We start from the raw sequence: 22708 nt of genomic DNA, 5'->3' as shown, positions 1-22708 counted from the left end.
AAACGGACACAATAATCTCTGAGTTTTGTGAGGATATGATACACATGCTGCTGGTGGTGCCAAACCAGAGACACATTTAGAGTAAATTCAAGGCTCTATCTTTACTGTAAAAACTGACGTCTAGAAAAAACTGGTCTTGCCTATCCATTACAGACTATTGCTTTTTCTCATATCCTGACATGATACAGAAACATCCAATGAAGAGCTGGCAGGCAATGAAATGTCAGTGGCAAGGTAATTATCAATCACTGCCAGCCCAGCCTGTTCCAGGAAGCTGAACTTGCGTGCACACCCTGCGTCTCCGACTCAGGCTCCCAGAACCCAGGTCTTCCACCCTGGCTGATGCTGGGGCTCTGACTCCTGGGAAAAGGAGTTTTGACACAAGAAGGAAATTTCATTATCTTTGCCCTGAAGCACCAGCAACTGCCTACAGAGAGAGAGCAAGAAGGGAAGGGAGGGAAGATATAAATTACTGTTTCCTCCTGGGTAGTTAGTCCATTTAAAAATGGGCAGATTCAGAGAAGTGTTTCTTTATTTGGTCCCTCTATTTCCAGGATCTGAGAGATAAACAGGTGACCAACCTTGACTACCATCCATCAGTCAGCCCCCTCTGGCAAGTGGATAACATAGTCTGTGTTGGACCAACGTCCCCACCAGTTCTCCGGAGACTGAAGGAAGCTGGGGGCTTGGAGGAGTCCATTGGGAGCGGAACGTGACTTCCTACCCTGCCACGATCCTGCACTTCTTCTCCACGTCTATGCCTCCTGGATTCCGGAATTCTGTGTGGCAAGTTTGCTCATCTACTCAGTCAGCATTCATTGAGTCTCACAATGTGGACACTTACAATGTGTCAGGACCAGGCTTAGCACAGAGGATTCAGAAGTGACTAAAATAACATGATCCCTTCCCTCCAAGTACTTGTTCTAATATAGGGACTCTCAACCTTGACACCTTAACACCATTGAAATTTTGGGTCAAATAATTCTCTGCTGTGGAGCTGTCCTATGCATCACAGGATGTTCAAGGGCATCCCTGGACTCTCCCCACTCCACTCAGTTGTGACAACCAAAAATACCTCAAAACATTGCCAAGTGTCCCCTGGGCATCGAAATCCCACCTCCCACTAGAGCACCATTATGATGGGACAGTGGAGAGGATGTGGCTCGGAGCTAGATGGGCCTGGTCCTCCCACCCTATTTGCTGTATGACCTCAGTGGAATTACTTCCCTCAACCATCGTTTCTGTATTTGCAAATTATGGGTAACGATCATACTTTTACAAGGTTATTAGGAGAACTAAAGATCAAATACGTAAAGTACTGTGGCAGACACTGTCAATAGCCATCCAAAGCCATCCTCCCCACCCCAGTTCTTCTTACTAACAGAACCCCAGTTCTGTTCAAGGATTCTGATCTCAGGAAAGTTGGCTCAGTGCCTTGGTTTGGGGGAAGATAGGACCCAGGACTAGCCAATGAGATGTAAGGGAGGGAGCCCTCTGGAAAAGATCTTCCTCTCTGACTAAAAAGATGGGGGGGGAAGGGAGGGATTGTTAAAGAGTGCAGTGATTTTAAAATCTGTGCACAAATTCTTCGATACTCTTTCCATCAAACTGTGGAGCCTCATTCCCTTCCTCTAGAATGTGAACTAAATGTGACTCATCTGTAATGAACAGGGCACAGCAGAAGTGAAAATGTGTGACTTCCAGGATCAGAGCATGAGAGGCACTGTGGCTTCCTCCTGTGCTCTCGGATCACACCCTCTGGGGACCATGGTGACAGGTTGTGAGGACACTAAAGCAGCTCTGTGGAGAGTCCCATATGGAGAAGAGGCCCCAGCTGACACCACCAACTTGATGGCATGTGTGGGATCTACCTTGGAGCAGGTCCCCAAGCCCCAGTCAAGCCTTCAGATGACTGCAGCCCTGGCCAACGTCCTGACTGAAACCTCAGGAGACATCCTGATCCAGAAACACACAGCTGAGGGACACCTGAATTCCTGGCCACAGAGAGCAAATGTTTGTTGTTTTAAACTGCTACATTTTGGAGTGATTTGGAAAACTAATACAAGGAGAAACTGTCTGAACTCCCACATGCCCGTCACCCCCCAGACCTGCCTTTAGACCTTGTCAGATGAGGCTAGAGCCATACCAGGCAGCATGAGACCAGCCTGAGATGGAGGCCTGGTGAATCTCAGGGATGCTAACCAGGGCCACAAAAACAACCCCAATGCCACCACTTCCACATGTCTTGCTATAGGAAGAAAATACCCCCTATCTGCTTAAACCATGGTTTCCTGTAGCTTCAGCAATAATTACAGCAAGTTCTAAAAAGACAGTGATGATCTATGATGCTATTTTTACTACAGCTTCTATGAATTCCAATCCTCTCAATTCCACACAAGGTGTACCCACATTCTGAACTAAAGGTACTAGCAGTGATAATGGGTGGAGAGCACCAAACTGAGAAGCTTTTAAGCTTTCACCTTTCATCCTTCATTCTGAGCAATCTGATACTCCTGACAGGCCAGGCCCAGGCCCCATGCTCTTAGTCATCTTGTGCTGCCACATCAAAGTACCAGAGAGTGGGGGGCATAAACAACAGAGATCCTGGAGGCCGGCAGTCCACACATGGCAGAGAGACCAGAGGTCTCTTATAAGGACACTAATCCCATCATAGGGCCCCACACCTTCATGACCTCATCTAAATCTAATCACTCCCATCTCCAAATACCCTCACACTAGGGGTTAGGGCTTCAACATGTGGATTCTGGGAGGAAACAATTCAGTTTGGCTCATGTCAAACTGCAGAGACTTCAACTCTCTATTCCTCAGAGAGATGAAAACAACAAAGAATTCCCTTTTTCTAACTATCATCTTATTTACAGAGGGCTAGAGCTGGGTCTCAAATTAACAGCCAGACGACAGAATTGTCAACCCTCCAGGGAGTAGCCCAGAGAACTGGCAGAAAAATCACAGAACTGGGAAGCTGCACTGTAGCTCTAGACACTGTGTCTCTAACCTTTTTGATGCTCCATTGCTCAGTTACCCAGTCTACAAAACAGCAGTAGGGAACTCCATCTCAGAGGCTCACAAAGGAAGTGCAGGAACTTGAAAGACTGTCCTGGACACATGTACCGTTACCTTCCCAGGCTCTGATGCCACCAGGGATTAATAGCTGGAGTTTCGGGTATCAGAACAGATTATGTCAAGATTTTCCAGGACAATGAAGACTGTCTTCAGTGGAAAGATGAAAAAGCTGCCAAAGAAATAAAACAGTCTAGACTCTAAAAGCAAGACACTGAGTGAGTTGATTCTTGGCAAGAATGGTTCTGCTGACCAGAAGTTGGGAGCTTGCTGTAACAAACGCTGCAGGTGACATACAACAGCAACGTGCCCCTTTGTCTTTGTAAACTAGATCTCAATTTTTTAAGGAATTGGGGCTCTTTCTGTTGCAAGGGAAGCTGGGCCCTTCCCAGTTACAAGGATGAATCTTGTCCATCGTAACCAGGATTGGCAAACCATGGTGCTGGCAAAACCCGGACCACCACCTGCTTTTGTGCGGCCCAGGAAAATGGCTCTTACATGTTTTAAGTGGTTAGAAAGATCAAAAGTATAATAACAGTGTTTCCAAACATTTGACATTATATGAATTTCAAATCTCTCTCCTTCATTTACATATTACCTGTGGCTGCTTCCACACTGAACAGCAGAGTTCAGTAGCTGCTACAGAGACGGAATGGCTACAAGGCTAAAACATTTACTATCTGGCTGCTCACAGGTAAAAGTCCCTGGTCTAGTGTCCACCAGAATTATACGGAGGCTGTATTCAAATACAGATAGTGGAGAGACAAAGCAGGAAGCCTGTGGGAGGGAGCGTGGGGGTTCACAGGTTTGCCCAGATGGCAGGCAGTCCTGGAGGAGGAATTCACGTCGTCTGCAATACCCTCAGATGTTGGGCCTGACAGACTTCTACGCATGGAGCAGAGAGACAGAACAGCCCAGCTTTCAGCCAAGGACAGCAGCAGGACACTCGAGCTCTCTGAGGTGAGGGCGATGGGACAGGAGTACCCCACTGCTGTCTCCCCATTGCTGAGGGCAAAGTAGGGGCCTGGGGTTTCTCGCAGCCTCAGAAAAAGAGGGGTGAGCAGCAAGCGAGCTATTTGGAAAGCCGGTATGGCTTCTCAGCTCCCTGAATGAGGTCTGGAATGTGACTTGGTTGCTTTCCTGGAGAGAGAGGCGTATTTCCAAATTGTAGGCACAGAGCGTCTAAGTGCACGTGGGCCAGACTCGGAAAGAAAAGGAAACATGTGCTTCTGCTTCAGACCTCGGAGACAGACCTGCCAAGATCCCTCCTGGGATCTCTATCAGCTCAGCTGCCCACTGAAGGATCTGAAGGGAGACTGCTTGGACGAGAGAGGACGGCTGACATGGTGGGGACTGGTTTATCCCTGTGTCCATACACTTCTTCCCTTGGGGAAAAGTTTTGTGGGGTTTTGTTGGGTTTTTCATTTTCTTGGTATCTTAATGGGGATCTTGATTAAGAATCATCTGTTGCCAACTTCGTGCTGTAAACCCTAGAGTGCAGTCCCGGGAAATCTACCTGCCCCAAGCCCAAAGCTGAAGTCACCTTTTAGGCAGCTTTATTTCTGGTGGTGGGGTAGAGGGGAATTCTTTTTGTGGGCTACGGAATATAGTTTCTTGTTTCTTTAAGAAGCTAGATAATCAATCACCTCTGAAGTTTTGGGGACAGGGTGCCAAAAGTCCCCTATGCTGTTTGCTTGCTTTGACTCTTCTGACGACACTTGGTTTTCACCTGGGCTGCCGAATGGAGTTACATTTTGCAAGCCCTGCATAGGAGCACAGTGGAGGATGTGCACGGGCGTGATCCCAGCTCGGCTTACTTAATTTCTCACCCTGTTCAAAGGCACAATGGAATCCATTATTCAAACATACTATTGTTTATGTTTTCATTTTAACTATTTTTTTAAAGTTCTTATATCTGTAATTGGTGTAGGATACACATAACATAACACTTACTATTTTAACCGTCTTTTTAAAGGTTACAGTTCGGGATACTAAGTACAGTCACCGTGTTGGGCAGCCATCACCACCATCCATCCCCAGAACTCCTTGCATTGGCAGAACTGAAACTTTGCACGTACTGAAACAGGGCCTCCCCACACCCCCAGCCCCTGGCAGCCACCATTCTGCTCTGTCTTAAGTGGAATCATACAGTATTTGTCTTTTTGTTAATGTAGGAAATGTGTTGAAGACTATCATTTTAGTTGTAAATTTAGTTGCTTTTATAGTCAGAAATTGACTCTGTGAATAGTGTGTGTTATCTTAATGTTGCTGGGTTTCTGAGCAGAAACCATTGGGCAGCTAGCTGGTCAGTAAAACAAGGTCAAATGATACACGCCCAGCTGTGTGCAACTTCTAAACCGGAGAGTATACTGTTGTTCAGGACAACAAGGTTTTGAGATTATGGAATAACGAAGATGAAAACCTGGATTAAGTATTTAAAGCTACGCTGTCAGGTGAGGTACAGACACATTCAACACGAAGGATGGGCCCTTGGTGCCATCCAGGGAAGGGGCCGTGTGTGGGTTAGAGGCCTTGCTTGCAGAGCCCCAGCAGAAAACTGAAACTGTCATCCTGAGGAAGCAGTGATTAAGTTGACATGGTCTGTCATGGTACCTAGGCATCCTGTTTTAATCTTTATTACTGGAAAACATGGGAATTACTTTATGTACAAATGTTTAACTCACGTGCCTTAAGCAAATACACACTCTGACTTAAACAAGAAGAAGATCTGTTAACAGAGTTTTACTGCATCTGTGTGTCTGAAATTCACCTCTTCGACGTCATTAAGCTCTGATGGATACATATATGAAATCTTGATACCAATATATTCGAGTGACCCAGAAAAATCATCAAAATCAGAGGGGAGTGAGATCACTGTTGCTCAAGACAGTAGTGTCTGGGAAGGCTCAAAATGGTGTTGCGCTCGGCATCCTGGACCAAGACCGGGTAGCGGTCCTGGGATCACCACTACCAGCTTCTAAGGAATGCCTCTCCATATGGAACACAAAATTTCGAACACCACAGGTTTCAAAAGAATTACCACAAGGGACCAGCAGTCAGCTCTGGTATTAAGGGGGACATCTGTTTATGCTACATGGAAAATTTCTAACTGTGATTCCAAACAAGTATGAAGTGCCATCACCAGCAGATACGCTTGGAAAATGCAAGCAAAGGCACAGTCCATGCACTCAGGCTGTGCGTTAGTGTGTAAACTGGGAAACCTCACGGGGGTATGGACTTGGACCCCAGAACTCAGAGCCATCAAAGAGAATTTTAAGGAGAAGAAAAACTGAAGCAAGTATCCAGCTAGAGACTCCAGCATCCAAACAACTTTTTTTTATAAATATATTTTATTGATTTTTCACAGAGAGGAAGGGAGAGGGATAGAGAGTCAGAAACATCGATGAGAGAGAAACACCGATCAGCGGCCTCCTGCACACTCCCCACCGGGGATGTGCCCGCAACCCAGGTACATGCCCTTGACCGGAATCGAACCTGGGACTCTTGAGTCCGCAGGCCGACGCTCTATCCACTGAGCCAAACCAGTTAGGAGCCAAACAACTTTTAAAACCATAAAGAAAGATTCAGAAAAACACATGGAAGTAGAACTACTCAAATTTTTGGCTATTAAGCAGACACCTGACTTTCCTATGATTATTGGGGACACAGTAATAGGACTTCTGGGAAGATGGGAAACAGAACCATCATTTTACCCTAGAACTCTCCGATCATTTATCCAAACTCACGTGCTTCCTCACAGCTTGTGCACTGGCTCAGTGGAGGTCACCTAGAAGAGACCCATGTATAGATGTTACCGCTCTGTCTACAGCAGTCTCTGACATTGTTGAAGCTGTCACCTGTGCTTGCTTCAAGATGTTCTCGAGCATTGGTGATGGCAGTCTTCAAGAAACAGGGGTCCAGCCCTACCCGGTTTGGCTCAGTGGATAGAGCGTTGGCCTGTGGACTGCAGGGGCCTGGATTCAATTCTGGCCAAGGGCACATGCCCAGGTTGTGGGCCCGGTCCCCAGTGTGGGCTATGCAAAAGGCATCTGATCAATGATTCTCTCTCATCATTGATGTCTCTATTTCTTTCTCCATTCCTGTCTGAAATCAGTAAGAATATTTTTTTAAATAATTCAATGAAAAGCCTCAGGACACAACAGAGGAGACCACCTCCTGCCCTGCAATACCAAACAGAGCAGCTCCACTAACTGCAATGAGTGAGTGACATGTTTCTCCCACCCGATGCGAAAGACATCCCAGCACAGCATAGCTTCTGCTTCTCCAGTATCATAGCTCCTTTATTTGAAGTGAAGTGAAAATGCTGCCATGAATCCTGGCATACACCTTCCAACCCTGGCTATGCCCCCTTCCAGATGCTAATTTGAATGCTGCCAGAAGCAAAAAGGCCACTGTTCAGACTTTACAAGTTTGTGAAACCTCAGACATGCGTTTGGTCCCGAGCTCAACAAGACTGAAATAAGTCTTCATGAGCCACAGAAATTAAATCAAGAAGAGAAGAGTGGGGAATTATATTCAGTTGCAGAAGTGCTGGATTTTACCAGCTCTCCTTCATAGATGCTTTAAGGAGCTCTTGTAAAAGGGGATTCTTCCCACTCACCCAGGCAAGAGATGTGTTTTGTTCGTGACTGTCTTGGTGACAAGAGAAATGTGTCAGCAAGTACCCAGACGATCACTTGATGCTCTTCAGTTGGACCGCAGGTTCCATGCCAACCTATTCTAGTTTACGGACGCTGGCAGACAGAGGTTCTGAAACTTTTAAAATACATGTAACTAGCTAATTTTAGGTAAACTTATTTGTGACACTTAAAAATGAAAAGACAGATTGTGGGCCCTACCAAAGAGTTTCTGACTCAGTAGGTCTAGGGTGGGGTCCAAGAATGTAATTGATATTTATAACAAGTTCCCAGGTGATGCTGATGATGCTGGTCCGGGGATCCCACTGAGAACCAAAGGTCTAAGCCACAGTGTCAGGATGGCTGAGGGATCTAAGGCGCCACCTGCTACAAGTGACAAAAAGAGCAGACAGGTGAAAAGAAACTGGATTCACCATTACAGAACTAAGCCACTGAAGGAACTAACCACAAGGCCACCCTCTGTAAAACAATGGCTACCACGACTGTATAAGCCGCTTCCACTTGGGTTCTCAGTGATTCGAAGCCAAGCACATCCTCTTATTCCGCAGCCTGACACTAGCTAGGTTCCAACTCTACCCCTCACCACTGTGCACACACCACCAATCCCAGACCATGAGGACTGGGGTCAGGCACAGGGGCCACACTTCCCACCATCCTACAGGAGAGAGGGGTAGAAGAAAGCATAATCTTGAAAACCATCAAATCCCAGGTTGAAGCCTTAATTCCATCACTCGGTAACCGTGTGACCAGAACACCTGTTCACCCCATACCCCGGGATGTGACTACACCCGCATGGTTGAACCCAGCAGCCCTGTCTGTAGTTCTGGGCAAGATCATTTCCTCTCTGGACCATTATTACCCATTAGAGCTGGCATATCATGAACACTCCCCAGGTCTCAGACACTGTGCTAAACCCTTTACCTACATGATTTTATTTACTAGTAATCCTCACGGCAACCCTAGTGGATGGGACCATCGTTCCCCCACCTCGCAGCTCAAGAAACTCGGGCCCCGGAGGTTAAGTGGCTTGTCCAAGATCACACAGCTATAAGGACAGAGTCAGGATTCTAAGTCAGATCTGACACCTCAAGAGCCCACGTGTTTGAGTTCTACACATCAGGGGCCACAGAAACATTACTGCTTCTCAATGTCTGACACACAGGCTCCTTCCTCTCCCATCACCCACCACTCAGCCTAGAAAAGGAGGCAGAATATTGACTCCACTTTGAAAAGCCACCAGCTCTGGCCTGCGAGCCCGAGTGAAGCTGACATCAGCACTGAGGGAAATACTGAGAGAGAACTCAAGACCTGGACAACGAGACAGTGCCCCTTGAGAACTGGGGTGACAGCGTGACTGCAGGAGCCGAGGCCTGCCCTGCATCTCATCAGCGTGGGTTCCGGGCCGCAGCCTGGTCTTACCTGCCAATTTCCCTGCCTGGCTGCGCATCCCCCGCCGCCCTCTGGCTTCCAGGTGTCTAATCAGCCTGCTGATTCCGCCCTGGAGAGCTGGGCTGTTTGCCTTGCCCCTCCAGAGGGCAGGCGGAGGCAGTAGAACCGGCGGCAATTCCGGAGCCATCACAACTCCTGGCTGAAACCAAACATGACAGATTTACCATTGGGCAGGCTGTTCCATTTATTATTTAACGCTCGCAATAAATATTTGCATGACCCAGCGCTGGAGGGAATGCTCTGTGATAACTCACTGTGTTTCTCTGCCAAACACCACTGCAGTCAGGCCCCAACGCTGCAGCGAGAACATTTTCTGCTATTGCTAAGGAGCCAGGTGATGTTCCTCTGGTAGAAAACATATTCTCGCCTGTCTCTAAGGAGGGGGAAGGGAGCAGGGAGACTGTAGTTCCAAGAAGTGACTAGGTAAGGAGGAAGATGATGATGATAGCTGATATCCACTTAGCGCCATGGTATGCCAGGCTCTGTGCTAAGCACTTCACATTCATTCATTCGACACATATCTCTAGAGCAGTGGTTCTCAACCTTCCTAATGCCGCTACCCTTTAATACAGTTCCTCATGTTGTGGTGACCCCCAATTTCATTGTTACAAATTGAACATAATTAAAGCATAGTGATTAATCACAAAAACAATATGTAATTATATGTGTTTTCCGATGGTCTTAGGCGACCCCTGTGAAAGGGTCGTTCGACCCCAAAGGGGTCACGGCCCACAGGTTGAGAACCGCTGTTCTAGAGGGTAGAGCCGCCAGACTTAGCAAATAAAATACTGGGCACTCCGTTAAAATTTGAAATTCAGCTACACTATGAATAACATTTAGTACAAGTGTGTCCCATACAATGCTAGAAAAATTATTTGATGCTTATCTAAAATTAAAACTTAACTGGGCCCCCAGTTTTTCTCTGATAACCCTAATTGAGGTTATGCCCAACTGTGACTGAATAGCAAAAGGCGGTTATTTTCCACTGGGGTTCAGGGAAGGAGCTCTTAAGAAGGTGACACTTGAGCAGAGATGTCAATAAATGGAGACTTCAATGACCAAAGGGAAACACAGTTCCAGGCAGTGAGAAGAGCCCATGCAAAGGCCCTGAGACTAGGGCTAAGGGAGGGGAGAGGGGGCCTTTGAGGAGCAGAGGGATGGAGGAGAAAGGGACAGGATCCATGGTCATGATAAAGAATTTGGATGTTACTCTAAGTCAAAAGGAAGGCACTGAAAGGCTTTTCCACTGGAAGCGCCAGATTGGGGTCTGATGCCTACAGCCTGAATCTCTGAATCCAGCTGAGACACAGAGGACCTGACATTGGCAGGAAAGGAAAAAAGGAGGAACAAGGGAAAAAAAAACCTGCTTTAGAAGAGAGCTGAGCAGGTCTCACAGGAAACGTACGCACAACAGCAAACCAGCCGCCCTCAACAGAAACCTCCACATTTTCCCTGAGTGGTTCCCCCAGCCTGGCAGCCGGAGGGGGGCGGGGGGGGGGGACGTCGGTGTGACAACGCCATCAATTTCCATTTTGCTTTGGCCAAATACAGAAAGGACATTTCAAAGACTTTTAAAAATAACTTCCAAACAACTCAAGGGTAGGGTGGGAAAAAGAGGGAGAAAAGTTATATTCAGCCTGCTCGAGAATAAAAATAATGACAATAACTAATACAAATAAAAATAATTGTATTATGAAGCAGGCAGATTATGGTAGCAGGGTCCCACAACTAAGAAAGGACCAGGCAGGGTTTTTGTTGGTTTGTTTGTTTTTATACTCACCCCAAGGACATTTCTCCCATTGATTTTTAGAGAGAGGGAAGGGAGGGAGGAGAGAGAGAAACATCGATGTGAAAGAGACACATCAATTGGTTGCCTCCCATACATACCCTGACCAGGGCCAAGGATCCAACCTGCACCTAAGGTGCATGCCCTTGACTGGGAATCGAACCTAAGACCCTTCGGTCCTCAGGCCAACGTTCTAATTGGGCCAAACCAGCCAGGGCCAGGCAGGGTTTAAAGGTATGCTTGTCTGGCCCCAAATCCTGGGCTCCCCAAAGCTCTCTGGGGACTTGCTATGGACTGAATTGTGTCAACCCTTATTCATATGCTGAAGCCCTAACCTCAGTGTGATTGTTTCCAGAGGAAGGTTGTTAAGGAGATAATTGAGGTTAAATGCGGTCATAAAGGTGGGGCCCTCCTCCCTCCCTGTCCATCTCTCCCAACCCTGAGGACACAGCGAGAAGGCGGCCCTCTGCTAGCCAGGAAGCGAGCCCTCCCTGGAACCTGACCACGCTGGCACCCTGATCTCAGACTCCCAGCCTCCAGAGTGGGCGCCATCAATGCTGCCTGTGGTATCTTGTTATGGCGGCCAGGCAGACTAAGAAAATGATGTGAACCCAACCACAGCCCAGCTCCCAGCCAGCCCATCCTGTCAGCCTAGCTATGGAAAGCAAGATCCCTTGCCCCACCTCCTCTTCAGCCTTCCTTCTTAGCTGACACCTAGAGGGGCTCCCCACCTGGCAAGCCCTTCCCTTCCGCCCTTCTTCCCCGCAGGACTCACATGCCTTGGGAGATGCCAAGCAGTAAGTCCTGGCAGCACAAGGACTGCTCTGGAGAGGAGCCCAGTGGCAGAGTGGAAGGAGCACGGCCTTGCTATTAGAAACCCGAGTTCCAATCCCAGCTCTATCACCAACTGATTGGGTGGCCGTGAGCAAAGACCTGAACCTCAGTTTCCCTTTCTGAGGAACTGGGATAATACAATGCACCCCACTAGGATCATTATGGAATTAAATAAGATGCGAGATTTTTTAAAAAATATATTTCATTGATTTTTTACAGAGAGGAAGGGAGAGGGATAGAGAGTTAGAAACATCGATGAGAGAGAAACATCGATCAGCTGCCAACTGCACAACCCCCCTACTAGGGATGTGCCCGCAACCAAGGTACATGCCCTTGACTGGAATCGAACCCGGGACCTTCAGTCCGCAGGCTGATGCTCCATCCACTGAGCCACACCAGTCAGGGCTAGTTTTGTTTTTATTTTAAGTCAACACAACACCTGGCACAAAGTCAGCACCTGATAAGCAGTAGCTGTTAGTAATAATCACAACAATAACAATCAAATCGTGGGATTGCATCAGTTCACTCAACAAATTTTTTTTTAAATATATTTTATTGATTTTTTACAGAGAGGAAAGGAGAGAGATAGAGATAGTTAGAAACATCGATGAGAGAGAAACATCGATCAGCTGCCTCCTGCATATCCCCCACTGGGGAAGTGCGCGCAACCCAGGCACATGCCCTCGACCGGAATCGAACCTGGGACCCTTCAGTCCGCAGGCCGACGCTCTATATCACCTGGGAATCTTTTTAAAATCCTGATTTCTGGGCCTCGTCCTCCGGAAATTCTGTTTCTTTGTTATGGGGTGGGGCCACAACAGAATTTCCAGAGGATGAGGCCCAGAAATCAGGCTTTTAAAAAGATTCCCAGGTGATTCTAATGTGCAGCCAAGGTGGAGAACCACTGTGCTAGACACTTGGGGATACAACAGTACATAAGACACACACGATTCCACCTGCATGAAACTTCCAATGGAAGTTACAGCATAATGAAAAAAATATTAAAAAATCATATAGAAAGTATTGGAAGTGTTGAAGAGTGCTATAAGGAAGGTTGTGTAAGAGATTCGTCTACTTCAGCATCAGAGAAGGCCTCAAAGGACACCCCAGCTGAGACCTGGGGTGTGAAGGAGCCAGCCAAGCAAAGACCAGGAGGCATGAGCCTTCCCAGCACAGAGAGCAGCCCGGGAAAGGGAGAGAGACTGGAGAGAACTGGGGTGAAGGGAGGCCAGTTCATCTGGAGGAAGCAAGGCAGGGAGACGCAGTTAGAGAAATCAGCCAGGAACAGAGCATACAGGGTCTGGCAATCCATTTCTAGGTTATTCTGAAATCAAAGACAAGCAGCACTCACACAAAGAACACAGCACATTAGCTGTGCAGAGTAAGAGCTCAAAAACTGTGAGCTCCCTTCCCTGGCCTGAAACAGCCAAAATACATAAAAATGGCCCCTCTGTTTTGACTTTTGGGGTTTGGTTTTTTTAAACCATGGTCTGGAAGGGTAAGGTGAGGAGAGAGAGAGGGGATGTGAGGGAACATGTTCAAAATCAAACCAGCCAGAAACGCCGGCTGGGAGTTTTCTCTCCAGATCTCCATAGCAATGGCCGTATCAGTGGACCTGCAGGAGACAGAAGAGAAGTCAGCAGAGCCTGGAATTCCTTCTGCAACCAAGACTCAGATGCCAGGCAGGTAGCGAAGCTGCCCCTTCCCCACATCCTCCCATGCAGCTTGTCTGAGGACAGAGTCTGCCAACCTCCTCCTGACACCAGACTGACCCGTCATAGCCACTCTAGGCTGAAGCCATCAGCCTGGGCCAGGAAAGCAAAATACATTGTGGTTGGTAAAAAGCTGGGGGGGGTGGGGGGGGGGAGAATATGGCAAGTGGTGAGGACAAAGTCTATGGCAATTCACCCAGCATGCAATTGGGCCCTTCTTGGACTTCTAAAACCCGTACTTATGCATCCACACAGAATCTACAGTAGACTCCAAGAAATATGTAATACAAAATTATAAAATATAAATTAAAAACTGGGACTAGAGGAAAATAACTTAGAATAAGAAGTAAAGGCAGGAATAGAACAGGATGGGAAGTAGGATAAAGATACATAGGCCAGAAGGTCAGTTACTGAACCGGATCTGAAAATGTGGCTCTGAGTTCCCTGTTGGCCAAGTCAAAAGGAGCAGTAGAAGCTGCACTCACGGTCCACAAGGAGAAAGACACTCAGCTGTGCCCTGTCATGTGGCCTCGGGTAAGTGATTAACGCCTGCTTGGACTGTTTCCTCAACGCCAAAAAGGGATGAGAAACTACTGAATCTTTATGACTCTTTAATTTTTTTAAAAGCTGTAATAAAAATCAAATTGGCTTATCTTTCAGCTTAGACCCCAACATAAGACCCCCAAACCCCAATGTCTATAAGACCAATCGTAACAAAAATGAGAAGTACAGGTGTAACCCAGTCAGGAGGGGCAGCGGCTGTGGGAACTGCAGAGCCTGTGCTCTGTCGACAGGGGGCGCTGCTTCTCTCCTCCGGCTGATTCTTGACCTACAGCCGTGGTTCCCAACCTGGGGCACACATCCCACACGGGGGCAATTTGATTTTTAAGAAGGGCAATTTGAGAATGAGTTATTAACAGTGAATTTTTTGCATTTCTTATGGTTCTAAGGGTCTCATATACAGCATATAAATATATATATTGTGACATATTTATGCATTTCAGTTCTCTGTTATATGTTTTGAAACTTTATTTGCTATTTTTTTCATATCACTTCATATTATTATCATCTTTTAACAAACTCTTAGTGATTTCTTCCTCAGTACTTCAACTGTCCTTTCGTTCTTTCATTTTTCTCTTTCATGGATGCCATGTTCTTTGGAAGCTTGTGTAGACCAAGTTAATGACCTTTTAGGCTTCCTCCACGTGAATAGGAGGTCATTTTTTAAATAATAAGAATTATACGTCACACACTTCATATTATTATCATCTTTTAACAAACTCTTAGTGATTTCTTCCTCAGTACTTCAACTATCCTTTCGTTCTTTCATTTTTCTCTTTCATGGATGCCATGTTCTTTGGTAGCTTGTGTAGACCAAGTTAATGACCTTTTAGGCTTCCTCCACGTGAATAGGAGGTCACTTTTTAAATAATAAGAATTATACGTCACGGGGGGAGCATCAGGATTTTAGAGACGCTTAGGTGGAGCACGGCCTAAAAATGGTTGGGAACCACTGCCCTAGCAAGCATGTCAAACTCACCGCCGGCTACAAGTTCGACATGCTTGCAGAATGTGGGCCCATGTTCTGATTTTTGAGAGGAGCTCAAAACCAGAGTTTTTAACATAAACTCTTCTAACTTTTAAATGTTTACGTTTAATTCAAATTTACTTCAAATAATATGCAAGTCAAACATAGCCCCATTTGAAGGCCAATTTCCAGAAAGAAACAACAAAGCCCTTTACCGGCCTATACAGGGATTTTTCTACAAATTGCAATCCCCAGACCCTATCTTCCCCCAGCTAAGCACCTCAAAAAAGTATATCCCAGCAAACGTATGATTCTTTCTCAATCGCAACCCTCACATATGGTTGAGTTCCTCTGTGTTTTAGGGACAGCGAAGGACAAGCCAATGTAATAAAGAAGTCTTCACCAAGTAGCCAGATGGGCCTGGCTCTCTACATCATCAGAATGTTGAATTGCCCCCAGAAAGTTCTCAAGGTTCGGTAATGTGTGCGGAAATCAGCCCTTTCAACATCGCCTTCAAGGCGCATGGCCGAATTTATTTCTATTAGGAACAGAAAGCACCCATCCCTCTCCGAGTCATTATTCCTCCGTGCAGCCCCTGAATGAGCTTCACAGAGCCCTGCCACTCCATTCACTGCCAGTTCGGCACAGCAAGCGTTCGCCCAACGCCCACTGGATACAGGTGCCTCGCTAAGACAGGTAATCCAGATAAGCAGTGTAACACACTGCAGGGGCTCAACAGATGAAACCACTGCTCGTACAGAAACCAACTGGAAAACAGAAGCTGGTTTTCTTTTTCTTAATGTTTTTGTTTTTCAATTACAGTTGACATTCAATTTTATATTAGTTTCAAGTATGGAGCATAGCTTCAGCTGTACATTTATATAACTTAGGAAGTGATCTCTCGGATAAGTCCAGTACCTATATGACACCATACATAGTTATTGACAGTTTAAAAAAAAAAAAAAAGGCAGCCCTGGCCCACCAAAGGGTCACAGGTTCAATTCCCAGTCAACAGCAAATACCTGGGTTACAGGTTTGATCTGGCCCCAGTCGGGGCGAGGGCAGAAGGCAACCAATCAGTGTCTCTCTCACATCTATGTTTCTCCCTCCCTCTCTCTCTCTCTCTCTCCCTCCCTTTCACCCTCTCTAAAACAAAAACAAAAAAAGCCACCTAGTTTTCTGAACTTCTCTCTTCCACCATCTTTTCAACAAGAACTTCACCACGTACACAAAACACTCCTGGAAATGAGGATCCCTCAGACTCACTCACGCTGAGTCCTTCCCATCCATCACCAGGGACCACACTACACCTCCCCTCCAAAGAAGCACACATACCTGTCCTGGGCCTCGATTTGTGCCGCTGCCATTCCTGACTGTCAGTGTGGACGCAGCACATGGCCCTCCTGGCCCCGCCCTGCCTCTGATTCAGGTGATGACCACAGCTTGGCAGTCCCTCCTCCTCCCGGGCCCAGGGTATGCGCTCAGAGTCCGCAGCCAATGCTCCCAGCTGTTTAACATGGCTGGCACCTGTCTTACTTTGGAGGTGGTAACTGCCAGGTCTCTTTCCATTGCAAAGCAACAGAGAAGCAACTGGAACCAGTTAAGCAAACACAGTGCGTTTATTGGTCCACGTACATGAGGGGACCGGGGTCCAGACACAGTAGGATTCAGAAGCCCAGACAACACGGTGGAATTATCCTGTCTCTTGACTCTGCGCTCCTCCATGGCGGTGCCCTGAGGGGGCTTTGGGTGACTCCATTGTTAAGAGCCAAGTAGAGGCCTCCAGCCAGAGTAAAAAGCAGTCAGCACTTCCGTTCTACGGAGCCAGCTGAGGGAAGACTCCAGTTCAGTCTTCAGCCCCCTTTTCGCTTCACTTGGCCAGCCTGGCCCTGCAGGAGGCTGTTTCTTACCCTCGGGTTCCAGCTCATTGGAGGTCACGGAGAGGACGCTACGGGGCGGGCAGACACGGAAACGGGGCAACAGGAGGCTCCTCACTCCACCGGTGCCCTCGGAAGGCACGTTCCAGTCACTCTTCCTGCACCAGGAGCCTGTCCAAGGGCGCAGCCGGGAGGGAGCAAGGTGTCATGAGACCGGCTAACGTGCACGTGACTGAACCCCTTGCAGGCCGAAGCATAAACGCCGGCGCTGCGCCGAAGACCAGCCTTGCAGGTACAAGCCTCGCGTGTAAAGCCGCCACCTACCAATCTGCAGCCTGTCCTTTCCAGCTCTTTGCCCTCCGGGTAGGGGGCCAGGAACGGCAAGCTTGCGAACCCGAGCTCCCAGCTCCACCTTCTCAACCTGCGAAGCCACCTTCTCCACCTTCTCTCCCGCCCACAGCTGAGGCAGAAGCCCCGCCTCTTCCTGTTTCCCGGGTCCTACCACCGAGTGGTCTTTCTGTCCGAAGGCACGCTGGGTCATTGGTAGAGGTATTTGATTGTCAGGCCCTGCACCCAATGACTGATCAAGTTGGTGCTGGTCTCCACTTCTGAAGGGCTCTTTCATCCCGCAAGTCTCAGTGATTTTTGTTGTAAATGATAGAAGCCCAACTTATTAGAAGAATACTGAAGAATTTGTAATCATTACTGTTACTATTAGATATAATATTATTAGATATAATAATGACAGTTTTAGTAGTAGTATATTATTAGATAGGTAATTATTATTGGATATAACATATTATAGTTATTATTAGAATATAATAATATTATATTTGTTACCAGTGCTGAGAGGTGGGGAAAATGAGAAGATGTTGGTCAAAGAGTACAAATTTCTAGTTATAAGATGAATTTATTCAGAGGATCTAATGTACAGCATGATGATTATAGTTAATAATACTATATTATATACTTGAAAGCTGCTAAGAGAGTAGATCTTAAATGTTCTCACCACAAAATAGATAAGTATGTGATGTGACGGAAGTGGTGGTAATCAATTTGCAATGTATAAGTGTATCAAATAAACAAGTGACACACTTTAAACTTACTGTTATATGTCCGTTATATCTAAATAAAGCTGGGAAAATAATATTATATTGTAGTAGTCGTAGTAGTAGGTAATTAATAACACTGGTGCCATTATTATTATTATTAGGATGGGGAAGAGGAGGAAGGAGAAGAAACACTTCTGAAGCATTTACTATCTCTCAGGTACTATTTCAAGCACTTTGCATGTATCTCTTTTATTCCTTATAACCACCCTCTGAGGTAGGTATTCTTATTTATCCCATTTTACAAAAGACAAAAAAAAACTGCTGTCACAAGCATAGGCCGTGAACCAGGATTTGAACCTAGCTGGTCTGGCTCCAGAAGGCTACACTCATCACTGTTAAACTATAATCAAAGAAAGAGTAACCAGATGAGCAGAAATGTTCAGGTAGAACTTAAACCAAGCACTTGAATTCATTGCTCTCCGTCTCTGCCTCTGTCAACTTTTCCCTTCTCACAGCAGAGGAGCTTCCCTCCTGTGGCAGGAGATGAGGCTCCCTACAGCCCGCAGCCTCACAGCCTCCAGCATTCAGAAGGACTGACTGACACTTTCTCTGCTTCCAAGTTCAAAAATCCCAGAAGAGGGCTCTGACTGGCCCAGTTCAGGTCATGTGTCAACTTCTGGACCAATCATGTGTGGCCAGGGGGCCACAGTGCTATAGTTTCAGGGCTTTGGTTTCAAGTCAATCCATAGCAGGTGGAGGCAGGACCCCACTAGGGGGTCAAAGTGGCAGGGGTGAGAAAGGGAGTAAAAGCCATTGTCATGAGAAAGGAGGCATGCTGGGGACACTCGCACTGACTTCATCCTGAGACAAGGGAAGTTTGCCAGAAAGCCTCACTGTGAAGAAGCTAGTTGGCGGAGGACTGAGGGCCCTTGCAGCTGGGGCCCTTCTGACATCTGGTCCAGATGCCAGACATCATTCATTCAAAAGTGCACATGGAGCTTTAATGAGGGACTAAAGAGAACAGTCCTCCGGGACTCCCACGAAGAGGCATTAGCATTCATTATCATCCTGCTCTGCCTGCCTGCATGAAATATAAAGGGGTCTTTGAAGACACATTGAGAGTATTTAGCAAATGCTCCAGAACACCTCTTCTGAAAATAGCCCACGCGCAGGACTCTGTAATCGGTTAAGTCTCACCGTTGCAATTTTGGCAGGAGGTGGGCTAACTTGACAACTGACATTCATTTCCACATCCTCCTATTTGTCCGTTCCACTGTCTTCTCTTTCCTCCACCCCAATCCTGACTTACATCTCAGAACCCCGGGTGGTGGGTAAGAAAGCAGGCTCTCCAACATGTCAAAACTGTTTGAATCTTGGAGGTGCTGCTGACCCTCTGGGCGATCTAGGGAAAGCTATGTGACCTGCCTGAACCTCAGTTTCCCCACCTGATAAGTGGAGACATGAGTACCTTCCTAGTAAGGTAGTTAAGAGGATTTTAATAATGGGGGCAGAGTCCTGTATTAGTCAGGGTGCAGTGACTGTGCTGCAGTGTCGAATAAAACTCCAAGTATCAGGAGCTGAGTGCCATTCATGTTTCCTGCTACATGAGAGGATCTCTTCCAGGGTAGGACAAAATAAGGCCACGTCACCAAGAGATGCTAACACCAGCAGAGGTAATAGGTGGGGAGATGTGTAAAGCATCTTGGAGTCACTGAGTCCCTTGTCCCAGATCCATGCAGCGACTCCTTCCTCTCCATAAGCCACTAAGTTCCAGTTTTGCTTCAGGGTGTTTGAGGTCGGCTGTGATCACTTGTACCTGAAGGGGCACAACCTATCGGATTAGCCAGGGGGCTGCTGATGGGTCCCTTGCCGAGTGCTTAGTATGTACCAGGCACTGTCGATCATGTTTTCTGAGCATGTCCCGGGCACTGTTCTAGGCACTTCAAATACACCCATTTCTGCTTAGGCTCAGCTTCGCTTCCACTGTGCTTAGTTAACCCGCCTGTGAGTCAATGATTAACACCCCATTTCTAAATTAGGAAACTGAGGCCCAGAGAGGTTAAGTCATATGCAATCTTAGCTTGGGTTCCCCAGAAGCAGACATGAGGCAAATTCAAGTACAAGGAGTTGATGTGGGAGGCACAGAAACTACCTGTAGGAAAGTGGGGATGTGGGATAGGGAAGAGAAAGCAGCCGTTGAAGACTGTTCTCCAGGCAGCTCTGGCTGTGGGCCACTGGAGTGTTTCTGCAGGGAAACTGCGCGTCAGCCTCATCCCAGCCAAGGGGCCAGGGAGCCAGAGTACTTACACGCCTGCCCGTCATTGCAGAGGGATGCCCTCAGGAGCATTAATTCCCAGACGCTTCCAGCCTGTCCTCTGCAAGGGCAGAGTAGCATCGCACAGTGCGGACGTTTGGCCAACACTTGTTGATATTGTTAGGCCAAAGCAGTGGTGTGGTGGGAAATGTTTAACAACTGGCTTTCCAGATTGGGGAAAAAAGAAAAGGAAGGGAGGGAGGGGGGAAGGGAGAGAGAGAAGGAGGGAGGGGTCTTGATTTGTAATGGTTGCTGATTCCATGGTGTAAATACTGCCACTATGAACAATAGCAAGCTATCAACATGATGTCAACTGGCTTGCAAATTTCCTGAAAAAATTTTACAAAATTCCTGAAAATAACAGCTGGTTCTTGCGAGCTGGTACTAGCTGATTCCTGCACATTACTAAGCCAGAGGGATGTGGGCAGGGCAGCAAAAGCAGCTACCCCAATCATGGACAGGACCCTTCTGGTAGTTCAATGTGGCCCGTGCATTTTACCATGGTGGGTATCATTCATCCTTACTCTTTCTCAGCCCAGGGGCTGTGCAAAGACTGTGGTGACAAACAGGCACTGGGGAAGAGAAAGGAAGCTGGTGCTAAAAAGAGAGGGACAGAGCTATTAATATTGAGAGGGAGCTTCAACATCATCCATTCGGACCCCACATGGAATGCTGGGCTCCTCCTGATAGCATCCCAGTGATCATCCAGCCTCTCCTTGCACAGCTCCCGTGACAGGGAGCTCACCACTTCTCCAACAGCCCATCAGCCTCTGAAGAGTCCCACATCACCAGACCCTGAGAGGATTCAAATAGCCAACCGCCTGTTACAGAGAAGTCATTTCACTGCGTCCCAGGCAATGGATGGACTCGATGCCAGAGCAAGGCACTTGAAGAATGAGTACGCCGCTGGATCAGACACATGGAGCAGATGAAGTGCCTGGTCCCAGACCAACTTAAGCAGTGGCTCCTTTTGTCAAAGCCACTCACCAAAAGGGAGACTATTACATGATAAATGCTGGCCTGGGTCAGACCAATGAAGCATCGCGTGCAGGGTTCTGTCTCCATCAGGGTTCTGTGACTTCCCCCCGGCTGTAAGATTAAGACAGGGCCCAAACTTTTCTGTGCATGAGAATCACTGGGAAGCTTCCTGAGTCCCACCCCCAGAGATACCCACTCAGGGTGGGGCCCGAGAGTCTGCATTTCTCAGGTGGCGCTGATGCTAGTAGCCTGATAGGTATACAAACTGTGCAACGGCACAGCACCATGGGCTCAAAAGAAAAACAACCCAGGCTTGCTTTAATACTCTGCTGTTATCATCTTTAAGTTCTTAACAATTTTTTAGCAAGGGACCCTGCATTTCCATTTTGCCCTGGGCCCCGCAAATGATGCAGCCAGTCCTGGTTGCTGGTCCCCAAACCAAACTTAAGCCACATTGAATTAAGGAAAGATCACAAACAGACTAGCTTCTCCTAAGTGGAAATGTGAATGTGGTTCGAATAGTTCAGCTTACATTTACTGAGCACCTACTGTGTGCCGGGCACCAGACAAGGTCCTGGGGAGGGACGGAGTACAATGGTCACATTGCTTACAAGGGCTGCCGTGGGAGTTCACAGTGAATGGAGGCTCTTACACTTCATTCATTCAGCCAGTACGTGCTTGGCAGCATGCTGGGGGGGGGAGGGGGTGCGGGGAGGTGGCGTACATGTCATATTTAAGTAAAGACCAGGCTCCACTCTGGACCAGCTCCAACCCTCCTGAGAGAGAAAGCCTCCCCCACCCCCACAGAAAACTGGGAAGTAACACTGAACCAAGTTAACAATTTAAAAAAAAAAGACACCGCCGAAACCGGTTTGGCTCGGTGGATGGAGCGTCGGCCTGCGGACTGAAAGGTCCCGGGTTCGATTCCGGTCAGGGGCATGTACCTGGGTTGCGGGCACGTCCCCAGTGGGGAGTGTGCAGGGGGCAGCTGATCGATGTTTCTCTCTCATCGATGTTTCTAGCTCTCTATCTCTCTCCCTTCCTCTCTGTAATAAATCAATAAAATATATTTAAAAAAAAAGACACCTAATTGATCAAAACAGAAATGTTCAGAGGGCACACAAAACGTCCTTTACCAGTAGAAGTACAAATTAGCAAAATGGAGCTGTAAGTTATGAAGGTGTGAAGAAAGCAACAGGAGACCTTTTAGTACCCAGAGCCACCGGGAATTTTGTGGACCAGCCCCCAGCCACCCCAGGGAAGGGACTCTCTGACCCTGGTTTATGGCTGAGCAAACTGAGGCTAGAGCTTCATGCCCAAGCTTACACCGCCAGTAAGTGGAGGGGCTCAGGCTGCCTGGCTCCAAAATGCACAGTTGTAACTCTTAATCTATACAGTTTAACACCCAAAGTTGTCTCAAGAAAGAAGGGGAGACTTGG

At 47.4% G+C, this 22708-nt stretch overlaps 1 long non-coding RNA gene and 1 pseudogene across 1 annotated transcript; one reads left to right on the top strand and one right to left on the bottom strand.

Moving 5' to 3' along the window:
• Positions 1-1767: 1767 nt before the first annotated feature.
• LOC102760907 lies at positions 1768-8790 on the top strand (annotated as a pseudogene).
• Positions 8791-14566: 5776 nt separating this feature from the next.
• Positions 14567-14957, bottom strand: LOC107182462. The gene is made up of 2 exons (XR_001513178.1): positions 14802-14957; positions 14567-14602 (listed from the first exon to the last, which is right to left on the bottom strand). It is a non-coding gene; the product is annotated as an uncharacterized LOC107182462 (long non-coding RNA).
• Positions 14958-22708: the final 7751 nt, after the last annotated feature.

The sequence above is a fragment of the Myotis davidii genome, unplaced genomic scaffold (genome assembly GCF_000327345.1).
Source record: "Myotis davidii unplaced genomic scaffold, ASM32734v1 scaffold1115, whole genome shotgun sequence".
Taxonomy (NCBI): Eukaryota; Metazoa; Chordata; class Mammalia; order Chiroptera; family Vespertilionidae; genus Myotis; species Myotis davidii.
Note: the sequence above shows the minus strand (reverse complement) of the source record. Positions and strands in the feature narration are given on the sequence as shown.